Here is a 24840-nt window from a genome sequence, read left to right as displayed (position 1 = left end):
CCATGACTCTCTCTATGGTTTGCAAGTACCCTTGAACTGGAGGTTAATCCAGTTCAAGTCTGGTTTAACAAAGGGAAGAACAGGGCAAGCATCAGCTTGTCCAATGAACAGGGACCAACTGGACAGCAAACTGAACAGGTTCCAAGATCAGCTGCTTACAGTTTTCTCCATTACAGTAAATAGCACTGTATTTTTAAAATTAATCATGATTTCTAGATAATGGGTGGCTGGGAAATAATCACCAGAAAGTTGTATTTCTCTTGAATAATCTTTGTTTGAAATAAGCCTTTTAAATGCCACATGTTAATAAATGATTAATATTTCCTTCCAGTTTTTCTCCATCTTTTTTGGGTGATTGTGAAATCTTTTGAAATAGATGGAGGTCATTCTAAGCAACAAATTAATTTCATATTTTCAAAAACTAAGAATCAATAATTTCTGATGTCTTCATCAAACAGCTCTTAAGAAGGTTAAGATATCACCTGAAACTTTCCTACCATCTCCTAGAATCAATTCAGAATATCTTTAGCATTCTATCTTTTCATTTTAAGAATATAACTTATACAATTTATTTATTTGACTTAGATGCTGCCCAACTCCAATTGCCTCTGGGCAGTTCATAGCATTAAAAAAACAAAGCAACAAAGTTCAAGCAAAAAATACCACCAAGCCCATGTATGCTATGTAGACCATTATACAGTAGTTCATAACCAGCAACTTGAATTGCACCCAGAAGTAAACAGGCAACCAGTTTGTGTAGCTCATGAAGTAGGGGTGGTACATGGGCATGCCTTGGTACTGTACCTGTAGACCTTGTTGCATGAACTTTTTTTATTCAAAAAAAATGGGGGGGGGTTGTTTGGTTGTTTGGCTTAGTTTACATATTGCCTTATGATGCATTCTAGAGAACTTGAAAGCTTATACTGTATATTATTTTGTGACCCTTACTTGACCCAATAATAGTATAACCTTAATATAAATTTTGGAATTTGGAGTTTGTCATGTTTCATTATCCTGGAATTCTTCCTGATCATTATTCTTCTACTCTTACAAATAGTATCTATTCAATAGCTTATCTGTTTAGTGTGAGGTTTCAGCTGGCTTCTGACTCAGAAAACAAAACTCTTTGTGAGTCAGAAGGGGAAACAGAAACTTATCAGACAGAAACTGGGAAAGCAAAACCCAGAAGTGACTCGGCAGCACAGGAGAAGTTACAGACGCTGATTGGCCAGTCTTCAGAGGAGGATTTGAATCCTCCAATCAGCATGCAGGAAAGGCGTGCAGAAAAGCGCATGAATCAGAAAGCAGCCTGATTGGCTGCTGGAGAGAAAAGGCATGGACGGGATCGGCATAAAAGGCAGATGTGCAAAGAGCAAGCTGCCAGAGACAACCAATCCTTTGAGCTCGCAGCCACAGCAGAAGAGTCCTTACCTGCATCAGAAACCTCGTCTGTAGCCGGAGGGGAATCAGCACCTGTGTTTCCAATCATGGAGGACCTGTATCCTGCACACGCTGTCACAGAGGATCCTTTCCCAGCTGATTCTAGCAACCTCAGCCTCATGTCCAGTTCCAGACCTCGCCACCATTCAGCGTGTTCTAAGCGTGTTCCCAGCCTTGCTTTTAGCTCTCAGCCTTGCCCAGCATCTCCAGTCCAGTTTTGTCATGCTTCCAGCTTCCAGCCTTGCCCAGAATCTCCAGTCCAGTCTAGTTGTGCCTTAAGCACCCAGCCTTGTTCAGGAACTTCAGACCTGTCTTGTTGTGCTCCAGGTTCTCAGCCTTCCTGGGATCTGCAGTCCAGTCCAGTTGTGTTTCCAGCTCTCAGTCCAGTCCAGAGTCTCCAGTCCAGCTCAGTTGTGTGCCAAGCTCCCAGCCTAGCCCCGGTTCTCCAGTCCAGTCTTGTTTCTAGTTCTCAGCCTTGTCTTGAGTCTCCAGCCCAGTACAGTCTTGCTTCCAGTACCCAGTCTAGCCTGGAATATCCAGTCCAGTTCAGCCTTGCCTCCAGAGCCAAGCCTTGCCCAGTGGTTCCAGCTTGGTCTCGCCTAGCCTCCACGTGTCCACCCAGCATGAGTGGTGTTTCAGATTGCAGACATTCATCTCCAGTTCCAGCCTTGCCACATGCCTTAGATTTCTCTAGCTCCATCATTTTGGTCAGCAAATCCTGCCTAGCGGTCCTGCCACAGCCTTCGCTTGCAACCTTGCCGTTTCTCCTGTTGTTGCCCAGATGGTCTTGACTGGAATCAGCCTACCTCATTAATCACATGGACTTATTATTGTAAATAGTTGTATTAATTAAGAGTGCCTTTTGATTATAACCCTGTCTGGCTGCCTCATAGTCTGAACAGGACATTTGGTTTCTATTGGTTTCTCTTTTTTTCCCATCTGCCAACATTTTTCTCTGCTTCAATTGTTCATTTTAAGACAGTACTAATGAATGAGCTTCATCAAGGTTTATAGAAAGTTTAGGTCTAGAAAGTCTAGGGCACCCATGGTGGCTTTCAGGGGCTCTGTTTTGGATATAACCATATGCGAGATCCTCTTTATGAAGTTAGGCTGTAAGGATCCAATGGGATTGCTTCCCTATTGTGTAGCAGCTTCCCTACCTGAGCTCCTTGACTTTTGACTGAGTTGGCAATGATCTTGAGAACATCAGGGTTCACCCATGTGGTACCACTGCTGCACAAGCTTCATTGGCTCTCAGAAGGTTTCCAAGTGCAATTCAAGGTGCAATTCAAGGTCAGGTTATTGCAGGACCACCTACCTCCAGTGATCTCTGCCCATCCCACAGGAACCAGCAGGGTGGGCATGATCCGGGTCCCTTCTTTGAAATAATGTCAGCAAATGGGAAAGCCTTCACCCTATTGGACTTCTGGAAAACTGTGAAGACTCGGCTTTCCTTCAGGCCAGGATATTGGTGGAGCCTGATGTGTGAGTTTTGGTGTTGAGTTAATTTTGAGATGTCTTGATTGTAGTATTATGACTGTATTTTGTTTTGTTCTTTTCAGTATTAGTTTTATATTTTTAATGCACTTTTTGTTAGCTTTGTTTGACACACTTTTTGTTTTGTTTATTTAAGATGTGTGGCAGTATAAATTATCTAAACAGATACTTATTACTTCTGTTAGTGTATGAGGATGGGTTCACAATATTAAGTAAACTTGGTTAATGTCTTATCAGGTGTTATTATCTGTAAAAAAACAACAACTCTGTAATCTCTTCATGCTATTTTGACAACTTTTGGATTTCCACCAGTCTGGCCGAAGCCAGGATGGACAGAGACAAAGGCAAGCAACAGCTGCAGAACTCAGCTGAAGCCGGACAAAGAGGCCCTGGGTATAATGACTAATGTACGTCACTCAGTTAGATGACTGTAACTTGCTCTACATGGGGCTGCCTTTGCAAATGATTCAGAAGCCATCATTGATACAAAGTGCAGTGTCCAGGTTATTAGTAGGTGGCAACCCTGTGTAAGTATTACACCTATTATTTGGTTTTTGCATTGGTTTCCAGCAGGCTTCCAAGTCCAATTCAAAGAGGTGTTTTTGACTAATAAGACCTGCATGATTTGGCTCCTGCATACTTTAGAGATCATATTTTGGTAAAATCTGCTCAGCCGCCAAGAGCATGCAGGGAAGGGATAAAACAAGGCTACCTGGATAGGCCAGTGGAAATCTTCTGTTGTGACTTTCATAATATTGAATACCTTGCCTCCAGTGTCTCTATTAGCCTTCCACAAATTGATTAATTTCCACAAATTCTCATTGCCTTTTCTGTATAATCTACCTCCTGTCCATCACTTTAGTCTAGTCATACTTAATTGGACATTCGAATCACTGGAATCTAATAAGAGTATTAGAAAAGGCCTCAAATCCTACAAGCCTCAGAATTCATCCTGAAGATTCCTATGGTTGTCAAGTCTCTTCCATTATGTAAAGTGTGATTATCCAGGCTGTATCTTTTGCTTTTACTTATATGATTGCTTACAACATTCCAATTACCGCCAACTATGTAGCCCTATCACTCCATTCCCACAGTTGCTTTAATGAATAATTTAAGCCTCTGTGCTTCATTTGCTTCGGAATTATTTTATGATGCATTTGAATGCTTTTAATGATATTATGAAGGCTTTGTAATGATGCAAGTGGCTGGCTGCATAGGACAATAAATAGTATTAGTACTGTATATATGAAAATGATAATTTTAAGTCTGTCTTACAAATGTGATAATGCACAAACTGTTTTGTGAATGGGCCCTTTTGAACAAAATATATCTTAGCTAATCTCTACTATCAGAGGTATTCATTTCAATATCTTTCGTAAAAATGAAGAATAAAATGGGAGACTCAGTGGTACCTGTAGTGTGAGCGTGTGTGTGTGTTTGCTATTGCAAATTTTGTAAGAGTGAACGTCAATCAAAACAGCTTTCTACTATATTTTCTCCAGGTAATCTCAAAATGGCTGCTGTTCTGAGCTTCAGCACTTTTGTTTTATTTTATGCTCATGTGTTGAACTATTTACTAAGTGTTCCATTTATTCTCCCATGTACTATAATTCCATCTTGCTGCATTCTGCTAGCAACTTTCAGGTCTCAAAGCATTCCATTCAAGGATCGCTGCTTCATCATAAACTTTCTCTGAATCAGGAAACATACAAAAAATGTTCTTTCTCATATTCATACATTTCTCCATGACCTGCTAAGGAGCAAAAACTTTATCTGCACACCTCCTGTTCAGCATAAAGCCGCACTGCACTTCCCAAATGTTGCTCCTTGTCCCATCTCATGCCCTTTCAATCAGAATTCTGCCAAACCCCTTCCCAATATTTAATAAATAAATTTCATGGAATATCTTATTATCTTCTTCTCATGTTAGCACCAACATGAATGTGTAATTAAAGAAAAGCACAATATGTCCCTCTTTGAATCCATTAGCTCCAAGAACACCACATAGATGAAATAAGCCTGAACACATTTGATAGGTCATGTCCTTGTTACAGTATTTGAAAAGCTCCTTCAATGATACCTTAAGTGAAAATCACTACTTATCAGGGAAGGAAGTTCAGCATGGATTCAAGGAAGCTTTAGTTCTACAAGTCCAGAATGACCAAGGAAATCCGGGTAGCTCAGTATTCTGGATATGCACATTGGTAAATTGAAAATGGGTCAAGGAAAAGGGCCAGCTATATTTCTCTCAAGCATTCTCTAGTCCTCTAAGTCTTGTCCAAATCTCTGGGGAGGAATCATGGATGCTTCAAAGTAAGTTCATGACCAGGATTTAGTTATTTTTTATTTGCTTTCCCAAGTCTTGTATCCCATCCTCCTTTGTATTTTTACTGCATGTCACTGTATCTATAAGGCTGGCACTCTTATTTGATTCAAATTGGAATCTCAAGATTTGAAAATTGTATGATTCATTTGATTTATCACTTAATTCATTTCACTCAAATCATTTCAATCCCAGATGCTTACATCTGAAAAAACATGATTCATCCATGATCTAAATTAAGGAAGCTTCAAAATACCTGCAAATACCATATCATTTTGAAGGGTGGCAGCTAATAGGAATTGGCTAATAGATACAGACTTATTCCAATTTAATGAAAATCACCTGATTGGACTGAATCAGTGGTTCAAATAAAGCCACTTTCTGCTGAAGGAAGAAAATAATTTTGGGAGGACAATGGGAGAAGGGATCTTAATGCTTGCACATACACAATTTTTCTGCTCAAAATTTCAGTTTGCCAAGAAAACTTTTTTAAAAAAAATCTCTAGATACGTTTAGTTTAATTTATTATGTTCCTAGGCTAGAGCAACTTACAAAATAAGATAATAATAAAATTGATATATCAAGAACAAAGTATGATCTAACTAAAATAGTATCCTTTTCTGCTTTTACAAGACAGCAGCAGCAGCTAAACACTTTAATCTCTTTTTACTTTGAGTTGTTTATTGCTTCACTCCCTGATAACATGGGATTTGGAATTCTAATAGACTTCAACAGTTTTATAATATGGGAAAGAAAAAGAGACAGAGGAAAATCTCTGGCTCTCCAAACTGATTTAAAGCTTCTAAACAATCAAACTTAGTAAGTTGCCAGCAAATCTCTAAATATTTTCCTTTGCAAGAGAAGGGCTAAGTACCTTTTCCTCCCTAAAGCACACTGTTCCAATCAAATTCACATATTCAGTTTTTAAATAACATATCTTGATTGTTTTTTCACGGCTTTGTACTCATAAGGGTAAAATTATTTGGCTACTGTGGGCAGAGCAACATCTTCATCCCTAAACAAGATTCAGAGTATCCCAAATGGCCCAGGCAATCCAGCAAGTTCCTTTCTCCATAAGGTAAAGGTAAAGGTTTCCCGTGACATTAAGTCCAGTCGTGTCCAACTCTAGGGGGCGGTGCTCATCTCTGTTTCAAAGCTGAAGAGCCTGTGCTTGTCCGTAGACACTTCCGTGATCATGTGGCCAGCATGACTAAATGGAACGCCGTTACCTGCCCGCCGAAGCGGTGCCTATTAATCTACTCACATTTGCATGTTTTCAAACTGCTAGGTTGGCAGGAACTGGGACTAGCAACGGGAGCTCACCCCGTCATGCGGATTCGAACCACCAACCTTCCGATCGGCAAGCTCAGCAGCTCAGCGGTTTAACCCACAGTGCTACCGCGTCTCTTTCCTTTCTCCATACCTGCATTCAAAAATAAATTAAGAACTACAAATGCGATGCCCTTTCACAACAATGAAAAGCTGTCATGAGTACTGATGGCGAGCAGGAGGGGGCCTCTATCCAGGGGGGAAAATGCATGCGTAGTACTGAGGAATTAAGCAGCCATTCAAAGAGACACAGATCAGGCCCACCTTAACTTTTGGGGTTTATCTGTCTGGGTTTTTCCTATGCTTCTTCAGTTTGTTAGGATTTTCTGTCTTATGTAGCAGCAATAAACATTAGAGACCTATTCCTTGTCTCAGTGTGATTCCTGACTGTTAGGACATCAATCCTAACAAACTCCTACTCCCATTGAAAGAGGGAGGAACAAAGAAAAATAAAGGAGAGACATTTGGGAAAATGTCTTCGGAAAACCAGGAAATTCGGCAAGCCATCCAACAATTGGCAGCAGCCCTGCAACAACACCACCACCAAGTAGATCTCCAGATCAACACATTATAAGCTGCTATGCTACAGCAGTTACAACAACCAGCAGCAGCAGCAGCAGCTCCGCCAGTAGTCTTGAGATCCCAGGGCAGTCTACCAGAGAAGTTTGGAGGAGAAGCAGGACAGTTGAGAACTTTTCTCACACAGTGCACAATGTTTTTCGATGGCAGACCGGCAGAGTTTCCCACAGACAGAACCAGAGTCACCTTCATTTTAAGTCTGCTAAAGGGCCCAGCAGCCAAATGGGCTATTCCCATGGTGGAGAACAATGACCCAATTCTCAACAACTACCAGAATTTTCTGGCAGGGTTCCGAGCACACTTTGACGACCCGATCAGAGAGGTCACTGCCAGCCTGGAAATTTGGAAGCTCAAGCAAGGCAACAAGAGAGTGGGAATCTACATTGCTGATTTCAAGCTGTTAGCAAGAGATCTGGACTGGAATGAGAGTGCCTTGAAAGACCAATTCAAACAGGGGCTGGATGAAGAAATTAAAAATGAATTAGTGCTCCAGGGAACTCCAGCTACCCTAGAAGGTTTATATCAGTTGTCTGTGGTCATAGATGCCAGGCTAGAAGAGCTCAGACAGATGCAGCCAGGGAGAGGCAGGGGCCTCAGGGCACTTCTAGGATTTCCAGCTCTCTCTGCAGCATCTCCTTACTCAGGACCAGAGGAGCTGATGCAGATCAGGGCGAGCAGGAGGCTTACTTCTGAGGCTGAGAGACAGAGAAGGAGAAAGAGAGCCCTCTGTTTCTACTGCGGAGTCCAGGGGCACATGGTGAGAGCTTGCCCAGCGAGAAGCCAAGCAAATTCCGTAAGAGCCCCAGGGCAAGCAGCTGAACCAAGAGCCACCTCCGCCTCTACTTCCAACCAGGGAAACTCCGTCGGTCTCCCTCCACAGAGCTCAGCAGGGAGACCATCAATCAATTAAGAAGGGCTCATTCTCAGGATTCCAGGCAATCCTTTTACTACTTACCAGTCATTACGCACGTAAGCCCAGAGCACCAGGTCAAGCTAGAGGCCCTCGTGGATTCCGGAGCTTCCACCAATTTTATTGATGTACAGACTGTACAAGACTTCAACATCCTGACCATAGAATTGCCACGTCCCATAGAAGTTGAGACCATTGATGGCCAGCCCCTCAAGGCAGGGCCGATTAGAAGGTTCACAGAACCTTTGCAACTAACAACGGGAGACCACACTGAGTGGATCCAACTTTATGTTACGGCATCGCTTAATGTGCCTATAGTCCTGGGCACACCTTGGCTGAAGATCCACAACCCATTGTTGAACTGGACTATGGGAGGAATCTCCTTCCCACCACAAGATTCAAGCCGCTCTCCTCTCTCCAGCAACCAACGAAGCCACGGAAGCAGGGGGGGTCCAGTTGCCAGCCAAGTATGCAGATTTCGCAGACGTTTTCAGTGAACAAGAGGCCACAGCACTACCCCCCCCCAATAGGGACTGTGATTGTATCATTGAGTTGATACCAGGAGCCAAGATTCCAGCAAGGAAACAACATCCCATGTCCCCCAAGGAACTAGCCACCTTAAAGGATTACTTGGATTCTAATCTCCAAAAGGGTTTCACCTGATCATCTACTTCCCCAGCGTCTGCTCCTACCTTCTTCGTACCAAAGAAGCCTGACCCATTGGCACTGGCAAACCAGGAGGCACCCATGAGAGTGGTCCACGATTTCAGTTCCCTCAATAAACTCACAATAAAAGAAAATTATCCCCTTCTGCTAATATCTGATCTGCTGGATCGCTTACAGAAAGCATGCATTTTTACTAGGTTGGATCTCAGGAATGTGTACAATCTGATCTGGATGAAAGAGGGGCATGAATATCTGACTGCCTTCGATACCAGGTTTGGTAAATTTGAGTACCTTGTTTTGCCTTTTGGCTTGTCTAATGCAGGAGCCATATTTTCCTGATTGATGAATCAAATTTTCTCTGATTTACTAGATAAGTATCTAGTCATTTATCTTGTTGTTTATTCGTTTAGTCGCTTCCGACTCTTCGTGACTTCATGGACCAGCCCACGCCAGAGCTTCCTGTTGGTCGTCAACACCCCCAGCTCCCCCAGGGATGAGTCTGTCACCTCTAGAATATCATCCACCTTGCCCTTGGTTGGCCCCTCTTCCTTTTGCCCTCCACTCTCCCTAGCATCAGCATCTTCTCCAGGGTGTCCTGTCTTCTCATTATGTGGCCAAAGTATTTCAGTTTTGCCTTTAATATCGTTCCCTCAAGTGAGCGGTCTGGCTTGATTTCCTGGAGGATGGACTGGTTTGATCTTCTGGCAGTCCAAGGCACTCTCAGAATTTTCCTCCAACACCACAGTTCAAAAGCATCTATCTTCCTTCTCTCAGCCTTCCTTATGGTCCAGCTCTCACAGCCATATGTTACTATGGGGAACACCATTGCTTTAACTAGTCATTTATCTAGATGACATATTAATATTCTCTGACGATGTTACAACTCATGTAACCCATGTATGTAATGTCTTACAAAGATTGAGAGAGAACAAGCTGTTCGCCAAGCTAGAGAAGTGTGCCTTTGATTTAACTGAATTACATTTCCTGGGCTATAAAATATCAACAGAAGGCATATCCATGGATCCAGGCAATTCTCTCTTGGCAACCCCCCCGAAATGTGAAAGAGGTACAAAGATTTCTAGGGTCTTGCAATTTCTACAGGAGATTCATAAATAAATTTAGTGACAGGGCTAAACCCCTCACACAACTTTTGAGGAAAGGATCAAAATTCATTTGGGGGGAGAGAGAGCAAGCAGGCTTCCAAGAATTTAAGCAACTCTTTGCATCCCAGCCGCTTTTAAAGCACCCTGATCCCACAAAGCAATTCATAGTGCATTCAGATGCTTCCAATATTGCCATTGTGGCGGTGTTATTGCAATATACAAACAAAACCAAGAATACATTGCTTCCTTGTGCCTTTTTTTCACGCATGCTCTCACCAGCAGAGAGAAACTATGATGTTTTTAACAGGGAGTTGCTAGCAATTAAAGCAGCATTCCAAGAGTGGAGGCACTGGCTAGAAGGTGCAACCTTTCCTGTGAAAGTTTGCACTGATCACAAGAATTTACAGCTTCTACAAAACACCAGATCCCTCACCCCACGCCAAATCAGATGGAGCCAGTTTTTCTCCCATTTCAATTTTGTTATTTCTTATGTTCCTGGGGTGCAGAACTGTTTGGCAGAGGCCCTGTCTCGATCCATTCAGGCAACCCCCACTACTCACCAGGAGATACAGGCTACTATATTACAACCTCACAACATTGAGCAGTCTATGAGGGGGAACCAGACAGAGATTTTAGCAGCAGGCAGACAAGCAGAGGATCTATTTACAAGAGTCAGAGCTCAGCAGCAACAGGACTCGTATGCCAGGGCCAGGATGGATGACCTCCAGAGGGACCTGCAAGACACTGCCTCCCCCTTTAATGTGGAGGCAGGAATCCTCTGGCATAGCGGGCGATTATACATTCCCCCCTCATTGAGGGAAGAAGTACTGAGACTTTGCCATGACCATCAAAAGGCAGGCCACGGAGGTGTTTTCAAAACTCTCCATAGAGCTCTGAGAGACTACTGGTGGCCTAAGATGACTGAAGACATAAAGGGTTACGTTGCTTCTTGTCACACCTGTAGACAAGACAAGCCTCTCCCAGGGAAGCCCACAGGACTCTTGCAACCCCTACCCACCCCCAGTAGGCCTTGGGATACAATCTCCATGGATTTCATCACTGATTTACCCCCAGTCCAGGGGCTGACTTCCATACTAGTGGTGGTGGGCCTTTTCACTAAAATGGCGCATTTTATTCCTTGCAAGGGCCTCCCATCTGCGCAAGCCACAGCGCAGTTGTTCATGGACCATATTTTTAGGTATAGAGGCATGGTAAATCACTTGGTGAGTGACAGAGGCCCTCAGTTCACTTCCAGGTTCTGGAGGGCGCTTTTCCAGTCATTAGGGGTCCAGATCCACCTATCATCATCGCATCATCCGGCTAGTAACGGGCAAGCTGAGAAAATTAACCAATGGTTACAGCAGTATCTCAGGTGTTACACCACTTATCAGCAAGACAATTGGCCAGCCCTGCTCCCCATGGCAGAATTTACTTATAACAACTCTGTGCAATCCTCTACCAAGATGTCTCCTTTCCAAGCACTCTACGGGGTTAACCCTCAGGTGTTGCCCACCTCCTCCCAGCAGGGAGCTGTTCTAGCCACGGCTGATTTTCTTAAAGAGCAACAAGCCACACAGGAGTTGTTAAAAGAGCAGCTGAACAGGGCAAAGAGTGCCTACAATAGAGCTGCAGATGCTCACAGACAAGAGGGGCCAGCAATTGCGGTAGGAGACAAAGTGTGGCTCTCTACCAAGTTTTTGACCTCTACCAGGCCCTCCAAGAAGTTTGTGGGCCCTTTCACTGTGGTATAGCAGATAAATCCAGTGGCTTATCGCTTAAAGCTGCCAGCATCCATGAAAATCCATCCAGTCTTTCACAGAGCCTTGCTAACCAAGGACCCTCCCCCAAGTACCTTATGATCGCAACTGCCCCCCCACCTCTAGTAATTGTGGAGGGGGAGGAGGAATACGAAGTCGAGGAAATTCTGGACTCTAGGAGGAGGGGAAGGGGCATCCAATATTTAATACACTGGAAAGGGTACCCTGAGGAAGAGTGCATGTGGGAGAATGCCAGAGATGTACATGCACCAACGCTGGTTCATCGATTCCATCAGCTTTTCCCTCACAAACCCAAGCCTCGCACTCTACCAGAGATTCCTCACTTGGCTGAGCAAGCAGAGGAATCCCAAGCAGAGGAGTTTGTAAGTTTACAGCCTCCACCCCCGCCTGAAGCCTTCAGACCAGAAACAGAGGAGGAGGGAGAGCCACAGCCCTCCACCTCGGGCTTGCATTTCCCAAGGGGGAGGGGGGAAGAATCTTCTAATTATCTAGCTATTTTCCAGCAGCAGCCACCTGGGCCAGAAGTGTTTATCAGACCTGGAGAGCAGCACTGATTCATCCTTGGAGGAGTTTTCCTTTGAAGACTTTCCATCATTGCCCAGTTCCCATGGGAGCTTGGAGGGAGACATGGACTCTTATCAGACCTCTGGAAGGGAGGGGGCTGAAATGGAATGTGAATCTGGAAGGGAGGGTGATGTCATGAGTACTGATGGCGAGCAGGAGGGGGCCTCTATCCAGGGGGGAAAACACATGCGTAGTACTGAGGAATTAAGCAGCCAGTCAAAGAGACACAGATCAGACCCGCCTTAACTTTTGGGGTTTACCTGTCTGGGTTTTTCCCACGCTTCTTCAGTTTGTTAGGATTTTCTGTCTTATGTAGCAGTAATAAACACTAGAGACCTATTCCTCATCTCAGCGTGATTCCTGACTGTTAGGACAAAAGCTGCTGCCTGTGTTGGTTACATCATTCAACCTAACAACAGGGCTAGCTCTGGCGTTCAGAAGCAAGAGTTCTCTGTAAACTAATACCCACTGTGTCATTATGAGAAGGACATTTGTATGATCTTCTACTTGTCCCTTTAAAATATATGGGAGTGACAACTGGGAAAAGGAACGTGTCTGTGTTTCCATAAATTTTAATGACACATCACTTGAAGCTACTGATCTTTTGCAGCAGCACAGAGTCCTCTGTTTGTGCCTTTGAAATGACAGTATAGCATTAAGCTGCCAAAGGGGGCAGGCAGACAAAGCATATTTGAGATCCTTATCTATTGTGAACCATAGTGTTCCATGAATCTACAATGAGCTGACTCCAGTTTTGTAGCAGGAAAGGGGCTATCTGATTAAGAGTATAATAGTTTTAATTCTACAGCAGTTTTAATTTTCCCTGTGGCTCATGGGTTAGTTTGGAAAATAAATGTGTCAATTTACTTAGCTGTATAAATCTCATATGGCAGCACTGGCTGATGAGCTGTGGTATTGTCTTTTACTGCATATATCAGGCGCAGGATTACAGTAAGTAATTTGTTTTGGAAGGCTAGTAGCTCTAATGGGCCATGTCTGATAGTATTCAAAGGTTGTGATTATGTACAGTCCACCATGAGAATGGGATTTCAACTTGTGACTCCAAAATGGGGGTGAGCAAAGGAGGGGGGAATTTAATTTTGTTTAAACAAATCATTTCCTTCGCCACTTCATCAATTTAGTTTCTTTGAAACTCGGGATCTATCAGAGGAACAGGCTATTTGCCAAATGTTTGCCAAGAACATAACTTGCTTTGGACTTCTCCGCTCACAGTGGTGGTCCACTGTTTTGGGCAGAGAAAGGAGGCACTTATTCCAGACCCCACACATAGGAGGGCTATCCAAAGTACGTGCAATATTTGAAATGATTAGATAGATTGATGCTCTTCAATCTATATGTTAAACTTAATAAATGTAATCAGTTAAAATATATTCCATCATTTTGGGCTTTGTTGCTCATTTTTATTAGGCCATTGACTACAGTGAAAGAAAACAACAGTGAAAGCAATTACATTGAGACAGGACTCAGAAGAAATTGGAGGAAGGGATCAAATGAAATTCTATCAGTGGGCCTCTTAAGAGTTTTTGAAAAACCTGGTGTTTATACCTACTATATTTTACAGTACATTTTAAAATGATATCTATAGGACCATAGAAACTTTCAAGGAAAAGATACATTAATGCATGCAGTTGGGGGAGGTTTGAGGAAAGGGTCTGATCCCCCCCCCCCAATATCTGGAGGGGTTCACTTCCTTCACTTCTTTCCTGGCTACTTAAAACATTGTTACACTTGTTAGAGATCAAAGGCTTCTCAGTGCTGGCATTGACATTCTGTCAAAGAAGCATAAGGGACTTCTTATTAACCTCCAGAAAGTTATGGTGAGCAGAACTTCTCTTGAACCTAGGAGGGTATACAGAAGAGTTCTTGTTTGACTTCACAGCATGGGTGGAACCATTAAGCAGCATTAGCCAACCCAGATCGAAATAGGGCATACCTTTCTGTTGTTAAGTCTGTCATTAATCTCTACCACTGTCTCTGGTCCAAGAAAACGAAAGCAGAAAACAGACCTTTACTGATATCTCAAAGCACTATCAAGAAAAATAAGAGACTTTGCTCTGCTTTGAAGTATTTTCTTGTCTAAAATAGCACTAAGCCTGATACATCCTTATTTTTAGTTATCTGGGAACTTAATAAGACATTTTTAATCAAGAAATGTAGTCTTTCTAAGGCAGATAGCAAAAATACAGTAATTTATCAAAGTGTCTATGGCTGAAACCAGTATAGGGTTTGGTGAATCTCAAAATATCCTTCTCAGTGCTAGGTTCTACACACTTCATTATCAAGACAGGTACACAAAATGTGTGAATTTTTCCTCACTTCTAACTATCACACAAAAATGCCCTATCATTTTATTTTTTTTCCTGCTGTGTCCTCATGACCTGGCCTTTGTCTGTTTCCCAACCTGTTTTTCATACCTGGGCCAGCCTTAAGTCATGCTTAGCAGTATCAATACTGTAGCATTTTTCTTATCATGATACCGGTTTTGCCATAGATACAATCTGGCATGCTTTACCAACCATTCTGAGGCAGTGCAGTCAGGTGAGCCCTAAGGACTGAGATCATACTCACATATATTGGCTACTTTTAGCTGGTTGGGCTGTCTCTTTCTACTTCTTGATGATATAATCTGTATCATGCCTGTTAGCTGCTGTTGGATTTAGCACCATTCTGGAACAGCACTAAACCTGATATTTTCTGGGCATCTGCAGGATAAAATCACTTGGATCTATTCCAAGTTGGACTCCAGGTGTGAGGCATGGTCTGTGGAGATGCTGAGGGAGTATGCTTACCCAGTTATCTGGGAACAGTTTGATCCTGTTGGGCACAAGGAAGTGGACAGGGTCCTCTGGACTGTAAATGCCACCACTTGTCAACTAGAACCATGCCCCTCCTGGCTGGTGAAGGCAGCTCGGGAGGTGATGTGTGGTTGGGTCCAGATGATTGTAAATACTTCCATGGGGGAGGGGGTGCTCCCCCTCCTCAAGAAGCCATCGCTGGACCCTACTGTACTGGACAATTTTCATCCAGTCTCCCACCTCCCCTTTTTGGGGAAAGTGGTCAAGAAAGTGGTGGCATTGCAGCTCCAGAGGATTCTGGATGAAACAGATTATCTAGACCCTTTTCATTCAGGTTTCAGGCCCGGATATGGGACAGAAATGGTACTGGTTGCACTTATGGATGACCTCTGGCAGGAGCAGGATGGGGGCAGTGCATCCCTCCTTGCTCATCTTGACCTCTCAGCAGCTTTCAATACCATTGACCATGGTACCTTTTGGGTTGGCTCAGGGAGTTTGGGGTGGTCGGCATGGTTTTGTGCTGGTTCACCTCCTTCCTCCAGGGCCAGTCCCAATTGGTGGTGATAGGGAGCAAGAGATCTGACCCTTGGCCCCTCCTTTGTGGGGTGCTGCAGGGTTCAGTTCTCTCTCCACTCCTTTTTAATATCTACATGAAACCACTGGGTAAGATCATCCATCACCATGGGATGAGGTAACATCCCTGATGATATCCAATTATACATCTCCGTCTTGGGTGAGGTAAATATCCCGTCCCGTTAATCAAAGACATGTTATCACATCTGGCAAAGGGTAAAATATTCTCTAAGTTGGACCTGAGGGAGGCATATTTCCGCATTCATATAAGGGAGGGGGATGAATGGAAAACTGCTTTCAATTGTCCTTTGGGCTCTTTCCAGTATAAAGTGTTACCTTTTGGTCTGGTGGGGGCGCCTGGAGTTTTTATGCAACTGATCAATGAGGTCTTGCATGACCATTTATTCAAAGGGGTCTTGGTGTATTTGGATGATGTGTTAATCTATACTGAAACCATGGAGGAACATATAGAACTGCTTAGACAAGCGCTCAGCAAGCTGAGAAAGGCTGAACTGTATGCTAAATTGTCCAAATGTGCTTTTCATAAATCTCAAATTGACTATTTGGGCTATAGAATTTCAGACAAGGGTATTGAAATGGATCCAGCTAAGACTGAAGCCATTCTAGCATGGGAGCCACCACGCACGCGTCGGCAGCTCCAAAGTTTCCTCGGATTCGCGAACTATTATTGCCAGTTTATCCAGGGGTTCGCGGGGATAGCATTGCCCCTCACTGAGCTCCTAAAAACTAAAGGGCAGGGGGATACACGGAGGGCAAAGAATCCTGGGGCATTGTTGAAATGGACGCCCGCATGCCAGGTGGCTTTTGACCAGCTTAAAAAGCTATTCACAGCAGAACCCATTCTACAGCATCCCGATCCTAGCAAGCCATTTGTGGTGCAAGTGGATGCTTCTGATTTCTCCATTGGAGCGCTCTGCTACAAGCAGATGAGTCGGGATGTTTGAAGCCTTGTGCTTATCTCTCCTGTAAATTCTCTGAGACTGAAAGGCAGTGGCATGTTTGGGAGAAAGAGGCTTTTGCTGTCAAGGCAGCTTTAGACACTTGGCGCCATTTGTTGGAGGGGGCTACCCACCCTTTCAAGGTTTGGACTGATCACAAGAACCTCGAAGCACTCAGTGCACCTCATAAGCTCAATCCAAAGCAAATCAGATGGGCTCAATTCTTCAGCCATTTTGATTTTAAGTTGAAATTTATTCCGGGAATAAATTGAAATTTATTTCTGGCTGATGCACTTTCCCGCAGACCCCAGGATTCCAGCACTGTAACTGATGTAGTCGGTACACTGTGGACGGACCCACAATTGAGTCTGGCAGCGGTGACCCGCAGCCAGACTCGCGCGCAACAGCCAGACGCTTCAATTTCACCCCGTCCCGGACGTTTGCCAGTTCCCTCAGACTTGCAACAACAGTTTCTTTCCCAATTGAAATCTGACACTTGGTTGCAAGCAAATTTACACACTGTTACTTTTGACTGTGATTTTGCTTGGAAAAATGATCGTCTCTATGTACCTGAGACTTTACGCAAAGACATTTTACTCCGTTGCCATGATGACAAACTGGCTGGACATTTTGGGTTTGTGAAAACACTCCACTTGGTTAGATGCCAATTCTGGTGGCCAACACTAAGGCGAGATGTTAAGGAATATATTGCTTCCTGCCCTGTCTGCGCTGGATCAAAATGGAAGGTTGGTAAACCCCAGGGGTTGCTCCAGCCAGTGACCAGTCCCTCTCACCCTTGGGAGGAGATCTCTATGGATTTTATCGTTGATTTACCTCCAAGCCAGAGGAAAACTGTGATTTGGGTTGTGAAGGACTTTTTCTCGAAACAAGCCCATTTCATTCCGTGCACTTCCATTCCCTCAGCCCAGCAGCTCGCCTGCCTCTTTTTTGTACACGTGTACAGGCTCCATGGGAGCCGCTCCTGTTTGGTGACTGACAGAGGCACACAATTTACCTCCCAGTTTTGGTGGGCTTTTATGAAATTGGTGGGTACCAAACAAGCGCTCTCCACTGCGTCGCATCCTAAGACTGACGGATCTACAGAGGCGCTTAATTCCACACTGGAGCAATATCTGCGTGCTTTTGTTAACTATCAACAAGACAATTGGGTCTATCTCCTGCCCTTTGCTGAAGTCGCCTACAACAATGCAGTGCATCAGAGCACTGGTCAGGCGCCATTTCGCATTGTCTTTGGTTGGGATTTTGTGCCCATCCCTGAGCTGCCACGACCAACATCTCCTCCATCTTCCCCTACAGACTGGGCAGCACATCTGGGGGACTCCTGGCCTCAAATCAAACAGGCTCTAGCCGATGCCCAAGCTGCTTACAAACGCCATGCTGACACCAAACGGGCACCTCAGCCACCCTTCAAAGTTGGGGATAAAGTTTACCTCTCCACAAAGTTCATTAAATCACCCCAACCATCTAAAAAGTTGGCACCAAAATTCGTGGGTCCCTTTCCTATTGTGGCTCAAATTAATCCTGTTACTTTTAAATTAGATTTGCCTCATAATCTTAAACGTTTGCATCCCATTTTTCATTGCAGCTTGCTCAAGCCTTTCCACCAATCCGATCGCTGGCACCCACAACCCTCACCACCTGCTCCCATTATGATTGATGGGCAGCAACACTTCGAAGTCCAGGTGATTCTTGATTCCCGACGCCTTCGTTCTACTTTGCAATACCTGATCCGATGGAAACATTTCCCTCATCCAGAATGGGTTGCTGCCCGCGATGTTCACTCCCCTGTTTTATTTGCCCATTTTCATGCTGCATATCCTGCTAAACCTGCTCCTTAATTTGTTGTTTTTTAAGGGGGGTGGTATGTCATGTTCATCGTTCCAATGTTCTGAATACATCGTAACATTTCGCATGTCACTTTCCTGATCCGTGTTTGCTGGGTGGAGATTTCCAGCCATGCCAGGCTGTAATCTCCTTGCTGTAACTGTGGAATGTATGTTTGGGTTATGGAATGTGTTCAAGGTTACTTTCTCAGGCCGATGTGGGCAACGGTTGCTAGCACCTGGGAGGGGGTGGTTGCTAAGCGCGAGTGAGGGTGGAACCGGGTTTGAAGCGAGGGTTTTTAGTTTGTATTTGGCGTGCTTTTGCTCATTCTCAGCTTTCTTTGTATCTGCATACTATTCTTTCAATAAACCAGTTATCCTTAAGCACCTGCTTGTGAGACTGAGTTTGTCAGAATAGGCAACCATTACACACACATCATCCCTTAAGCACCCAAACCCATAAAATCAATCACCAGGACAATAGGAGCGCACCTCGGACAGGACATGGAAACCATTAACAGATCGGGGGAACTCCCACCCATTACCCCAGGGGACGCACCTGCACCGGACGAAGGCAAAGAGACAAAGGGGAACATCGGAGATCACCCGAATCGCCCATCGTCAGACCCATACCAACTCTAATCACCCATCCGGACCCGACTTGGGGGAAAATGGGGGTGGAGGAGGACAAGGTCCACCACCGGGGTATAAACAGGACACCCTGCTACCACACCCGCATTCCCGTCTTTTTCTCCATATGCATTCTGCTTCAATAAACTCGGAAATCCTTAAACCCTTTAAGTGAGTCCGTGTCTTATTCGAAGTAAGGCTACCCTGACATAAAGACGGGAATCGAAAATTTTTTTTCCCACTAGCACCAGTCCAGATCCAATCTGTGAGGGAACCAAGCTAGTGATGGAAGTTTTCATCTCACGGCGAGGCGGCTACCCAGTGACCAGCAGCAGAACTCCCATCCCCACGAATGGAAGGTGCCCGAGGCCCCGACGGCGCGAGGTCCAGGTGAGCTCGGGATCAAGTTCGGAGGGGGAAGCAATGACGATCGCCACCTGTGAGTCCCATGGCACGTCGGCCACCATTGATGAGACGGGGGGATCCTCACCCGGATTGCCCAGAACCCCGGAGGAACCGCGGGACGTCCCATCATCCATGGCGTCAGGAACCGAAGGAGAGCAGAGGGGCGACCATACCGAGAAGGGCTCGCGAATGGCGGCAAGGCTGAGCGTGGTCAAGGAAAAGCTGGAGGTGATGCAGCAGCTGCTCCAGAGGTTAGCAGAGGTGTACGAATCCCACAGCCAGGGCGCGGAAGGACCAGGCACCAAATGCCCGACACCCCTTACCCCCCCCTCAGAGACGCACCAGCTGGAGAGACGGAGGAGAGGTCCAGAGGACGACGCAGCGCCAGGCAGAGTCCACTTCCAGGAACCCGCCAGATGGGCTGCACCCCACCGTCCCACCCCGATGGCGAGACGACCAGAACGAAGCGGGAGCCAGCAAGAGATGGCACCAACACCACCCGACACCTGACAGAGAGAATCCCCACGTCCACGGAGCCCCGACTGCCCGAAGCACACCTAGATGCCCAGATGCGGCTTGGAGCCCACTGAGAGCGGCGATCAAGGACTTCGGCATTAAGTTCGATGGGGACCCCACAAAACTCTCCTTTTTCCTCACCAATGCGAGGAACTATATGGAGGAATGGGGCCCCTACTTCCGAACAGAGAAAGGCAAGGTAAATGCCTTAGCAATCAAATTAAAAGGATGGGCCGCCGACTGGTATGTCCAGTTATGCCAGGCAGGCGCCCTGGAACTCAAGGACTGCAATGAATTCCTCTGGGCAGTGGAACTGCACTTCAGGGACCCCCTGGAAAGGGAGAGGGCGAAAAGAGCCCTGAAAACCCTCAAACAAGGACAGCGCTCCATGGCAGATTATGCCATGGAGTTCCAAGCCCTGGCCGGTAAGGTCGAAGTATGGTCCCACTCCACTCTCATTGAGCGGTTCAAGGAGGGTCTAAACCTGAACGTGCTCAGGTGGGCACTGTGCAGAAATAACCCCAACACTCTGGTGGAGTGGATCTGGCTGGCAGGAGAGGCAGAGGACGCCCAGGACACTTTCCTCCAAGCAAAAAGGGAAGCGCAGCATGCAGAGGTGGCGAGAGGACCCCGCACAGCTGCAGGACCGGCAAAGTCGAGACCCCAACCTTGGAAGGAAGAAAGAGACCAACAGTTTGCCAAGGGTCAGTGCCTCAGGTGCGGGAAGGAGGATCACAAGGCGGCGGCTTGCCCGAAAGCGAAGGCAAGGGACAGCTCAGGGAAGGCACCAACCAAGCCAACCCCAGCACCCAGGAAAATGCCAGTCGCGATGGGTGAAACTGCAGCAAAGGACTTCCCCTACTGCACTGAAGAAGAGGAAAGTGACAATGATGAACCGGCAGAAAACGCCAGCCACCTGCCCTAAGGAGCGCCAGAGGACAGGTGGAAGAAAACAAGAGGCACGACGACTTCGGGGTGAGTGAAAATTGTCCCTCCCTATGTGTGAAAGTCACCCTAACCCACGGTGGAAAGACGGAAAAAGTTTGGGCACTAATTGACTCTGGCTGCTCGAAGTGTCTTATGCACCCGGACCTGGCGGCCGCGCTAAACCTCCGCTGCTATCCACTTCAGCACCATATTGTGTTTACACAGTTGGATGGATCAGCAGCGGGAGGGGGCCCAGTCACCCAATACACGAACAAAGTTGCGCTGCGGCTCGGCAGCCACAAGGAAAGACTGCCCTTCATCGTGGCACCCCTAATCATCCTAGGGATCCCGTGGCTAGTGCAACACAACCCACAAATAAACTGGACAACCAGGGAAATCATGTTTTCGGATGGGCACTATCAAGCACCCACAGGGGATCAGGTTCCCTGTGCTGCAATGGGAAGGGCGGCGACTACCTCGATGCATCTGGAGGCAGTGACCCTGGAGGGTCTGCCAGCCAGATATGCAGAGTTTGCCGATGAGTTTGGTGAAAAGGAAGCTGACAAACTCCCACCCCATAGAAAAACAGACTGCACCATAGAACTGGTCCCTGGCGCACCCCTACCAAAGCCCAAAATCTATGCGATGACCCAGAAGGAGCTGGCAGCATTAAGGGAGTTCGTCGATAAAAATTTAGCGCAGGGTTTTATTGAGCCCGCAAACTCACCAGTCAGAGCCCCAGTCCTCTTTTGGGGAAAAAAGGATGGGTCACTGAGGCTCTGTACCGACTACCGCGGTTTGAACGCCGCGTCCATCTCAAATAAATACCCCCTACCCATAATAAAGGACATTCTTGCCAACCTGGCAAAGGGCAAGATATTCTCAAAACTGGACCTGAGGGAAGCCTACTTCTGAATACGAATACGGGAGGGGGACGAATGGAAGACAGCTTTCAACTGCTCGCTGGGGTCATTTCAATATAAAGTTTAACATTTGGGTTGGCGGGGGCACCAGGAGTGTTTATGCAGTTAATTAATGAGGTCTTGCACAACCACTTATTTAAGGGGGTGCTTGTCTATCTCGACGATGTTTTAATATATTCAGAGACCGAAGAAGAGCACGAATGCTTAGTAGAGCAAGTGCTCAGGAAACTCCGCAAGGCAGAGCTATACACCAAGCTCTCCAAGTGTGAGTTTCACAAGGACCAAATTGACTACCTGGGCTATAGAATCTCGGCAAGGGGAATCGAGATGGACCCAAGTAAGGTCCAAGCCATACTGGCATGGGAGCGCCCACACACAAGGAGGCAACTCCAAAGTTTCCTTGGTTTCACGAATTTCTACAGGGGTTTTATCCAGGGGCTGGCGGAAATTGTGCTGCCTCTAACTAACCTACTCCGGACAAAGGGCCTGGGAGACACACGTAAATCAAGGAATCCGGGGGCGCTCCTGAACTGGACAGCTGATTGTCAAAGGGCTTTCGAATGCCTCAAAAGTGTAATGGTTGCCTATTCTGACAAACTCAGTCTCACAAGCAGGTGCTTAAGGATAACTGGTTTATTGAAAGAATAGTATGCAGATACAAAGAAAGCTGAGAATGAGCAAAAGCACGCCAAATACAAACTAAAAACCCTCGCTTCAAACCCAGTTCCACCCTCACTCGCGCTTAGCAACCACCCCCTCCCAGGTGCTAGCAACCGTTGCCCACATCGGCCTGAGAAAGTAACCTTGAACACATTCCATAACCCAAACATACATTCCACAGTTACAGCAAGGAGATTACAGCCTGGCACGGCTGGAAATCTCCACCCAGCAAACACAGATCAGGAAAGTGACATGCGAAACATTACAATGTATTCAGAACATTGGAACGATGAACATGACATACTGCCCCCCTTAAAAAACAACAAATTAAGGAGCAGGTTTAGCAGGATATGCAGCATGAAAACGGGCAACTAAAACAGGGGAGTGAACATTGCGGGCAGCAACCCATTCTGGATGAGGGAAATGTTTCCATCGGACCAGGTATTGCAAAGTAGAACGAAGGCGTCGAGAATCAAGAATCACCTGGACTTCGAAGTGTTGCTGCCCATCAATCATAATGGGAGCAGGTGGTGAGGGTTGTGGGTGCCAGCGATCGGATTGGTGGAAAGGCTTGAGCAGGCTGCAATAAAAAACAGGATGCAAACGTTTAAGATTATGAGGCAAATCCAATTTAAAAGTAACAGGATTAATTTGAGCAACAATACGAAAGGTGGGGAAGCCCCAAGGACTGCTGCAGCAAGTAGCAAGCCCCTCCCGTCCCTGGGAGGAAATTTCCATGGACTTCATTGTAGACCTACCACCCAGCCAAAGAAAAACGGTCATCTGGGTGGTAAAAGACTATTTTTCCAAGCAGGCACACTTCATACCCTGCGCGTCCATTCCCTCCGCGCAACAGCTGGCACACCTATTCCTTAACCACATCTATAAACTCCACGGTGCCCCCTCCTGTTTGGTGACTGATAGGGGCACACAGTTTACCTCCAGGTTCTGGAAAGAACTTTTAAAACTCATTGGCACCAAGCAGGCACTGTCCACGACTTGGCACCCCCACACAGATGGCTCTACGGAGATTCTTAACTCCACCCTGGAGCAATTCCTATGATCATTCATAAACTATCAACAGGACAATTGGGTAGACCTGCTACCTTTTCCAGAGGTAGCCTACAACAATGCAGTGCACCAGAGCACAGGTCACACCCCATTCAAAGTGGTCTATGGCAGAGACTTCGTGCCAATCCTGGAACTGCCCCAACCAGACACCCTGCCCTGCTCCCCAGATGACTGGGCAGCACAACTGGCCATGGTTTGGCCCATCATCCAGCTGGCTCTCGCAGACGCGCAAGCTACATACAAAAAGTTTGCAGACAACCACAGGGCGGCGCAACCGAACTACAAAGTGGGAGATAGAGTCTACCTCTCCACTAAGTTCATCAAGTCCCCACAGCCCTCAAAGAAATTGGCACCCAAATTCATTAGACCATTCCAAATCATAGAAATTATCAACCCAGTGACCTTCAAGTTGGACCTACCCCACAATTTGTGACGCATACACCCAGTATTCCACTGTGCCCTACTGAAACCGGCCACCCCTTCAAAATGGCACAATGAAACCCCCCCGCCCCCACCCATCATGATAGATGGGCAACAACATTTTGAAATTAAGGAGGTACTAGACTCCAGGAGGCTAAGGGGCACCCTACAGTACCTCGTAAAATGGAGACATTTTCCACACCCGGAGCGGGTCCAAGCGCAAAATGTTTCAGCAAAACGGCTTGTCAAAAGCTTCCACAAAGCATACCCGGACAAACCAGCACCTTATAATTCTCTTAGGGGGGCAGCATGTCATGTTCCCCATTGCAAGGCATAAGTGCATCACAACAGGGAACATGCACATCAGGAAAGAGGAAGGGATAACCATTATCCTTTAAACACACACATCATCCCTTAAGCACCCAAACCCATAAAATCAATCATCAGGACAATAGGAGCGCACCTCGGACAGGACATGGAAACCATTAACAGATCGGGGGAACTCCCACCCATTACCCCAGGGGACGCACCTGCACCGGATGAAGGCAAAGAGACAAAGGGGAACATCGGAGATCACCCGAATCGCCCATTGTCAAACCCATACCAACTCTAATCACCCATCCGGACCCGACTTGGGGGACAATGGGGGGTGGAGGAGGACAAGGTCTGCCACCGGGGTATAAACAGGACACCCTGCTACCACACCCGTATTCCCATCTTTTTCTCCATATGCATTCTGCTTCAATAAACTCGGAAATCCTTAAACCCTTTAAGTGAGTCCGTGTCTTATTCGAAGTAAGGCTACCCTGACAATCACTTTAAGTTAGCATTCTGAAATGGACATTCACATTCTTTGACTGCAATATTAAGAGATGCATGCTATAGCATTTGATTGACTAGTGTCTTT

Source organism: Candoia aspera, chromosome 1, assembly GCF_035149785.1.
Source record: "Candoia aspera isolate rCanAsp1 chromosome 1, rCanAsp1.hap2, whole genome shotgun sequence".
NCBI lineage: Eukaryota > Metazoa > Chordata > Lepidosauria > Squamata > Boidae > Candoia > Candoia aspera.
This window is presented reverse-complemented; position numbering follows the sequence as displayed.